Source organism: Echinops telfairi, unplaced genomic scaffold (genome assembly GCF_000313985.2).
Source record: "Echinops telfairi isolate 266 unplaced genomic scaffold, ASM31398v2 ScPeMD7_3;HRSCAF=10, whole genome shotgun sequence".
NCBI lineage: Eukaryota > Metazoa > Chordata > Mammalia > Afrosoricida > Tenrecidae > Echinops > Echinops telfairi.
The window spans coordinates 50217078-50226186 of record NW_022103899.1 but is presented as its reverse complement, the minus strand read 5'-3'; the positions used below and the strand labels follow the sequence as shown (position 1 = coordinate 50226186).

The following is a 9109-nucleotide window of genomic DNA, read 5'->3' as shown; positions in this document are numbered from 1 at the left end:
TATACATATAAAATGTAATATTGGGACCCAGGCCAACACTTGCATCAAAGAAGCCACCACAAAAATGTGAGACCCCTGATAAGACTGAGCTGAGACCTGACCGATGCCCAAAAGCTAGCTGAGTCCCCTAAAGCCTGGACTCAGTATAGTGGGAGTGGAAAGTCATATCTCGGTAGGAGACCAAACCAGAATGCATGGGTTTGAAGCTCTGGCTATACTTTGTGTAGCAAGGACTGAAGGTGGGAGCTAGTTTATGCGTGGTTGCTTGCCAGGTGCCTGCAATAGGAAGAAGAGGCTCTCTGGGAAGTACAGCCTGGAAAGCAGTGTAGAAGGTCACAATGAGTCAGAATTGAGTCAATGGCAGTGGTGGGTGGGTGGTCAGTGCCTCCCTTGTTGTACCACCCTGGGAATGTGACCGTGTGCAGGTCTGTCCACTAAAGGCAATGAAACTTGGCTGATACTTTGGGCTCTTAGGAATCTCTGGGGGGAAAAATCAACACTAGAAAGTACAAAGGACTTGGCATCACAAGATCTGGCAGGATGCCAAGGTCTTTCTGTATTCACTCTGTTCTGATGCGTCTTTGAAACTTGTTGAGCCTCCGTTTCCTCAGTTTTTAAATTTGCAGAATGAGCTCTGTCTTCCTATATCTTGGATAGTTTTTAATATAAAAATAGGAGTCATATTAATTGTGTAATTAGTGTGTGTCAGGGACAATGATAAACCCTCTGACTGTATTAACTCATTTAATCCTGGAAGCTACCCACTGAAGTAGATACTACTATTATCAGGACCTCTCTGAGGGTGTCCAGGGTGCCAGATTTAAAAAAATGTGATAGCTCTGCTTTATTTTTCAACGGAGATTTGGAATTAGCGGTAGAAAATATTTCCTGTCACTAATCAAAGCACCTGAAGACTCTGTGTAAGGTTCAGGTTCAGACACTTCCTTGTTAAGCACTTTATCATAACATTCTGTGGTGCAGTTCATTGTAAATAAGATATAGATTATATGATAAGAATAGCTTAAATTATTATGGGAAAGATAAAACTATTTAGACTGCCATAAGAGCCCTGGTTATGGTGTAGTGGTTATGCATTGGCGCTGCAATCCTCATGGTTGGCAATTTGAAACCACTAGCAGCCCCTCAGGATAACAACTGGACTTTCAACTCCTGTAACAGTTACAGTCTCAGAAACCCACAGGGGCTCGCTATGAGTCAGCATTGACTCAACGGCAGTGAGTTTGTTTTTTCTGTAAGGTTTTTCTATTTTATGTAAAGATGCATGTTTGTTTTTTTTAATACTTGGGGCAACCACAAAATAAATAGTACAAAGTCATTGTGGATATTAAAAATGTAAATGGATGTTCATGTTATAGAACAACATCACAGAGACTGCTTTAAATATAAGCAAACAAACCTCAAAAGTCCCAACCCCCCAAAATTCACTGCCAATGAGCTCATTTCAATTCATACTGACCTTATACAATGGTTTCCAGGGCTGTAAATCTTTAAGAGAGCAGATCATCCGACTTCTCCCCCAGAGAGGTTTGCTAGCAGTCTAGCAGTCTGCCGCTTACTTCAAAGTGCCGCCAAAGCTCCTTAAATAAAAGTCACAGAGATTTATTGAGGGAAGGCACCTGAACTCACAGACTGACAAGGGCCGTTCTACTGACTAATGAGGAAGAAAACTTTCCAGCAGGCACTAAAAGTTACAAAACCATAACTAAATGAAAGACTATCAGGAGAGTTGACTAATGGGATGACATAATTGGTTAAAAGTTCCTAATTGCCAGTGTACCAACTCTTCAGTTTATTCCAGGATGGTCACAGGACAATGACAGGATAGGTTTTTTTAAGACACTCTGCTCTAAAAATTGCTTTCTCAATTAGTTCTGTTTCTGGGGGCCCATTGTAAGGTTTTACTGATAAAGCTATGCATCATGACTCTTGGGGTATAAACTCTCTCATTGTGCATCCATTTGTCCCTCATGGAAAGATCCCCTGGGACCAGATTGGGATGTTCTGCCCGGTCAGACCTCAGAAACACGAATGCCTCCTTTAGGGTACCTGGTTAGGTCAGCTGGGAGCTGCCCAAAGTCAGCACCGAAGTGAGAGGAGCTACTGGTAGGAAAGGCAGCTTTTAAATTCAACATGCCTCCTGACTCGTGTCAAGACTTTAAAATAGCGTGAAGACTGACCTTGAGACTGCTCTATTTACACATACTAACTGCCTCTGATTTTAAGCTCTCATACATTAGATTTAAATCTCACAACTATCAATAATGTCATTAAATAGATATGATCTAAAAATCCACTTAAAAGGCAGAGGTGATAAAACTAACTAAAAAAGCAATACCACCTTTGAAAAATGCACTAGGAATCTAAAGATCCAGGGAAACTCAAAGGAAGAGTGGAAATTGTTATTCCATGAAAACACCAATCATAATAAAGTTCAAATGTCCATATTAACATCCACCAAAGTAGACTGCAGAGCAAATAATATCACCCTGGAAAAAGAGAAACAGCTCGTAATAACCAAAGACTTAATTGACCAAGAAGCAATGCAAAAACAAGAAAACAGCCCGCTGCTCTCCAGGAGCCCTGATGGCATAGTGATTACACATTTGGCTGCCATCCGCAAGGTCAGCCGTTCGAAACCACCAGCTGTTCTGTGGGGAAAAGATGCGGCTCTCTACTCCTGTACAGAGTAACAGCCTTGGAAACGCACGTGTCCTCTAGGGCTGTTAGGAGTTGGCATCAACTTGATGGCAGGGAGTTTGCTTTCACTGATGTCAACTCAATTCTGATGCACAGCGACCCCATAGGGTAGAGTAGAAAGAACTGCCCCCTCGGTGCTTCCAAGGCTGTACATCTTCATAGGAAAATAAGCAACACAACGAACCAACGACCATCGAGTCTAATAGTTGATTTTGGATCCAAACACAGGGAAACTCTTGAAAATTTCAACCCTTTCTCGATGTATTGTGATGCTGTCTATTGGTCCGGTTGTGTGAACTTTGGTTTTATTTACATTGAGGTATAATCTGTATCGAAAATGGTACCGTTTGATCTTCATTAACATCTACTGCACATCCTCTTCATTTTTAGCAAGTATGGTTAGGTTGTTAATGAGGCTTCCTCCAAATCTGGTGCCGTTCATGGAGACCAGCCTCTGTGATTATTTGTTCAGCATGCGGATTGATTCAGTATGCTGAAAGGATACGACCCTGACACACACCTTTCCTGATTTTAAACTAGGCAGTCGTTCCTTGTTCTGTTCACGAGGCTGCTTCTTGGTTTACCTGCAGGTTCCCCTGACACAGCCAAGTGTTCTGGAATTCCCATTCTTAGCGATTTTATCGATAATTTGCTATGACAAATAGGATCAAAAGCTTTTGCAATCAACAGAATGGAAGTAAACATTTTTCAAGGCTTCTCTGCTTTCAGCACAAATCGATCTTAGGTCAGCAGTAGCATGCTTGATTCCAACTTCTCTGCTGAACCAAGCTTCCATTTCGGGCAGCTCTCTGTTCATGTGCTGCTTCAACCGTTGTTGGATGATCTTCAGCAAATTTTAATTGCATGTATTAGTGATGATATTGTTTAATAATTTCCACGTTCTTTTGGGTAAACTTACGTTGGAATGGGCATAAATCTGGATCTCCTCCAGGGGGTTGGTCAAGTAGCTGTCTAACAAAGTCCCTCGCTTGGAGCAGTGAATGCTTCCAGTGCTTCACCAGTTTCTCGCAGCGGTTCAGGAGGGAATTCCATCCGTTCTTGCCTTTTGAAATCGTTTGTTCAGCTGTTTTATTTTATCATTTTTTTTCCATCTAATGTAGTGAATCTGTGCTAAAGAACAAGTTTCAGAGCTTAGATTATTGGCTTGGAAACTCTATGAAGTAATTCCGTATGCTCTTGCAGTGTTGGTATGCGCTGTCATTCATTCACTGGAAATGGTTTGGTTTTAGGTTTGGGTGCTTGGAAGAGCCGGGGCTTGGTTGAATGAGACCTTTAGGATTCACCCTTTGTTTTCAGGGCTGTGAGGCCCATGACTCATTGCTTTCTCAGCTCCCTTGTTCAGGGAAGTGGCTTGACTAAGTGTCATGCTTCAACCCAGGTGTGTGAGTTGTTAATCAAAGTAATTTCAGTATTATTACATATCTGAACCTCACTGAAGGGTGCTTGTCCCTCTAGTCCCTGGGCCATGGCATGAATCAGCTTACTTATTATTGGCATCTCCTCTATCTCTAAGCAACGAGGTCAGTCTCAGCTCTGCTAAATCAGTTATGACTCATCCGTTTTCCAACCTTCAAATCTCTGCTGGCAACCCAGTTTGCCGTCATCTCCCATCCTGTTCTCTAATCTTTTTCTTAAAGGTATAGGATTCTGGTCCTTGAAGGGGATTCTGAGGAGTAGAGGTAAATAGATGGGATAATTCTATATATTTCATCTAGGAATGCCTTCTTTTTGCATTTAATCCTTTAATTATGTCTTAATATTGTCTGCAGGTAACAATGCCAACATCATAATTCTACTTCTTTGGAGAAAAACACTTCATTTTTCCCATTTGGAACCCCGTAAAAATGCCCATAACCTAATGAAATTTAGTAAAGGAATAAAGCCCTCATGTTTCCAGTAGCTATTTAAGTAAAGTAGCAAGTGAGGCCTCGACTTGGGTCAGTTAATACCTTGTTTCCATGGTCACAGGCACCATAAAGATGAAGTAAATTAATAATGAAATACAATATCCTTCTCAGCACTAGACAGTTATAATAGTCAAATATTTACAGGTCTAGTGAACTTACCGAGTGTTAAAAAAATATCAAGATAGCTATGTTTCTTAGGGCTGTATTTAGTTATCTACATGCAGTTCAGGGAGCTTAAATCAAAATCTTGCTTTTGAAAATCAGATACTTAAAAAAATAAAAGCAAACAAAAGTGCTCAATGTCATCTAGTATTTTAACTTGTTCCTAATAAACTGACTTATAAAAAATGGAATCTTCCAGTATTTAGATTAATGTCAGAGATCATTTTCTTGCTCCACAAAATGATTAAAATGCATTTTTTTCTGATTTGTCAGTCACATGGAAGGAGCCCTGGTATCGTTATGAGTAAGAGCTTAGCTGCTAACATTTAATATTGATCAATTCTGAACATCACATAGAGGAAGGTTTTTTGGTTTGAGCTGCTTTGTGGGAGTGGGGGATTGGTGGGTGGGTTGGGGTAGACCTTGCGATCTGTTCTGTAAAGGGTCTAGCGTAGGAAGCTCTATGGTGTAGTTCTACTCTGTTCTACAGAGTTGCTGTGAAGAGGAATTGACTCTGGGGCATGCAGCAACACCACCATTCTGTGGTGAATGGTGTGTTGTGAGATCATTTTTCAGCCCATTCACATTTAATATTCATCACCTCTTATGTAGATTTTGGAGATGTAACTTCTAAGGTAGATTTATTTCATGTCTTTTTCTCATATGACAACTTGAATTTGACCTATGCGGGGTGTGCCCGACCGAAGCCATGGTATTTTCAATTGTCTCATATACATGGGATAGTTAGACATTGTATAAAGAAGATCAAAGGAGGATGGGTGCATTTGAATTATGGTGCTGGTGAAAAATATTAAAAATATTATGGACTGCCAAAAGAACAAATCATCTGTCTTGGAGGAAGTTCAACCAGAATGCTCCTGAGAGACAAGGATGGTGAGATTTCCTCTTACAGACTTTGGACATGTTGTCAGGAGAGATCAATCCCTGGAGAAGGACATCATGCTTGGTAAAGTCGAGGGGCCGTGAAAAAGAGGAACTCCTACAACAAGATGGGTTGACACAATGGCTGAAAATATAATAGTAATTTTGAGGATGGCAAAGTTTCCTTCTGTTGTGGTTAGGGTCTCTGATTCCAAACTCCCTGGATGATACTGAACAATCACAACAAAGGACTTGAAATGACTACTCAGTCACTAACTAATCTAGCATTTTCCCCAATGTTTCTGAAAGGGTCTAGGAACTTCTTGTGCAGTTGATTCATCAGGAAAATGAAGTAAAATATAACTCATTTTAATGCTTTATTCAAGAATTAGATAATGTCAAATATCTTTGAAAGTACAGTTTGTTGATTGCTACAAAATAAAGCAAGTTCAACAAGAAATTTAAGTCATTAAATGTTTCACTAATATACAGAAGGCCAAGCAATTAATATTTAACCCTGGACTGCAAACCGGGTCTTTTCTTTTTCCTCAGTTAATATTCAATCTAGCCCTCTGCATAAACTAGAAACAATGGGTAAGTGTCCATGTTCATACAAGTCTGACAGTAGTTACTTCCTTTTAAAGTTGCGTTAGTTTGTGAACAAATCCAGTCCTAGCAGATGACTTACAACTCATAGTGACCCTAAGTAGGGTTTCTGGGATTAATTTTTTTTGAAAATCCTGCCACGGTTCTCTTTAGTTCTATCAGGCCAGTTGCAATAGCTCCTCTTTCTTTTTTAAAAATTAAATCATTCTACTGGGGGCACTTACAAATATTATAACAATCCATAAATCCATGATATCAAGCAAACATGTACATATGTTGCTATCATCATTTTCAAAACATTAACTTTCTTCTTGAGCCCTTTATTATCAGCTCTTTCCCCCACTCCCTTACCCCCCTTTGTGAACCCTTGATAACTTATATATCATTATTTCATATCTTACATGGTCTGCTGTATCCCTTCACCCACGTTTCTGTTGTTCATCCCCCTTAGTGTGTGTGTGTGTGTGTTATACATCCATCGTTGCTATCAGTTTCCCCTTTCTCTCCCCAGCCCCATCCATGGTGTTGCTATTTCTATTACTGTTTCTGGAGGGGTTTAATCTGTCCTGCTTCCATGTGTCGAAAGTTCTTATCTGTATCAATGTACATCCTCTAGTCTAGCAGGATTTATGAGGTAGATTAGGGTCATGATAATGGGGAGGAGCATTAAAGAATGAGAGAATGTTGTGTGTTTCATTGGTGCTAAACTGCATCTTAGCTGTGTGACCTCTCTGTGAGGGGTTGTCCATTGTCTACAGAAGGGTATTGGGGCTCCACTCTGACCCCTTTTCTTCACATTGAAATAATTGTTTTTAATTTTTTAAATACCTGATCTTGTTGACATCTCATGATTATACAGGATGGTGTGATTCTTCATGTGGACTTTGTTGCTTGCCTGTTAGATGGCTGCCTGTTTAACTTTAAGCCTTTAAGACCCCAGCCGCTATATGCTTAATAGCCGGGCACCATCTGCTTTCTTCACCACATTTGCTTATGCACCCATTTTGTCTTCAGCTATGGTGTCAGGAAGGTGAGTATCAGAGAGTGCCAGGTTATTCCAACAGTGTTCTTATGTTGAGGGAAGACTAAGTAGAGGCCCAAAGTCTGTCTGCTACCTCCTCAATACTTCAACATGTATGTACACAGACCAATACCCCTATCCTTAATATTAATGTATTTACATATGTACATGCTTATATTTGTATCTCTCTATATAGCTTTTGCCTCCTAGTTTTTTCCTCTATTTCCTTTTACTTTCCTCCTGCCCCACTATCATGTTCACCCTTCATTTGACTCTCAATAATTCCTCTCAGTTACATTACAATTAATTAAACCCCACCAGGCATTCTACACCCTCCTCGCTGTCACTTTTGGATCCCATGTTGTTCCCTTATCCCTGAGTCCATTGGCCTCCTGCTCCCTTTCTCCCATCTCCTTCTCTCCCATGCTCCCACAGAACCATGGATCCATTGCTTTCTCCTTGAGATTGTTTATCCTGACTAAATAGACATATAAAATTAAAAAAATAATGACTATAAATAGTTCCAGGTGTATTAGTTGACTTTTATGAATGTCTTCCAACCAGACTGATGAGGTGCCAAGTACTGGCCCCCAAGTCAGAATTCTATTTTTGGACTTCCTTGGGGCCTTTGTGAGTTTGCTCCCCTTGCTATTCTAAAAAATTTGTATGGAAAGCTGACAGCCTCATCTTCTCCTGTGGAGCAGCTGGTGGTTTTGAACTGCTGACACTGGGGTGAACAGCCTAACACACAGCCATGCCACCACCAGGGCAGAGGTTTAATTGGTTCAAACCAAGGAAACAGGTCTGGGATTCAAGGACACACTAGTGTGTAAAACTGTCTGATTGTAACAGCAACCCCAACAATATCACAGGTTTGAACTTGTAAAGCCATATAGATAATGGCTACTCCGTCAAAGAGCGGGCTCTTTCCTGGAACCAAGGCCAGTTCCAAAGCCTTGTGGGCATTACGTACAATTGCCATCAGAACTTATTTAGGAAGACAAAGGTTTGAACAGAACATGGACATGGAGTTCCCAGTTGTAATCAAGTCCATACTGGTTTCTAAGTGTAAATATCAACTGATTTATTTCTTAGAAAATTGTGAGGCAGCAGCACATATCTCTTTAAATATCCTGGGAACTTCTTGTCTACAGGCAATGTAAGGTCAAGCAGAAGCTATGACATCATTAGTTCTTACCTTCAGGATCTTGTGCTTGAATAAATTATTTGTGTGATCTACTACATTCTGAGGACAGCTGATTTTGTCTACTATGGTTGTAATTTTCTTGAATGCATTAATCAGAAATAGTCATGTTCTCCTATTTGGTACTTAGAGTTGTCAAAATTATCAAAACTTTCAGCTTTGGTGCCCTTGCCAATCACAGTAGACAAGTCACTCGGAAGAGAATTCTCAGAATCTTCAATGAGAGATGAATGTGTAAACACGCTGTCAATAACTTGGTCACTGTCAACCAGACATTTTCAGGACAAATCATACTACCAGCTCTGTAGTCCATTGTATTGCTTAAGCATGGTTTGGTCATGTGACTCTCAGGAGAGTACCACATGGCTGCGGGACTCCATCTTCACAGTCATTGTAGTTTCTACAACAATAGCAGTACAGAGAAGAGGCAATTATGAAAATACCTCTCAGGGATAGGGAGCATTTGGCAAACAAGTGTAGTAGAAGACACACATAAAATACAACAACAAATTGAAATAAGCAGGGTGCAACACATGGGGTCTCTACTGGAGAGAAAAAAAAGAAAATGTGGGGCATTTTAAATCACAA

The 9109-nt window shown here is 40.3% G+C and overlaps 1 pseudogene; it reads right to left on the bottom strand.

Moving 5' to 3' along the window:
* Positions 1–1573: 1573 nt before the first annotated feature.
* Positions 1574–8885, bottom strand: LOC115871005 (annotated as a pseudogene).
* Positions 8886–9109: the final 224 nt, after the last annotated feature.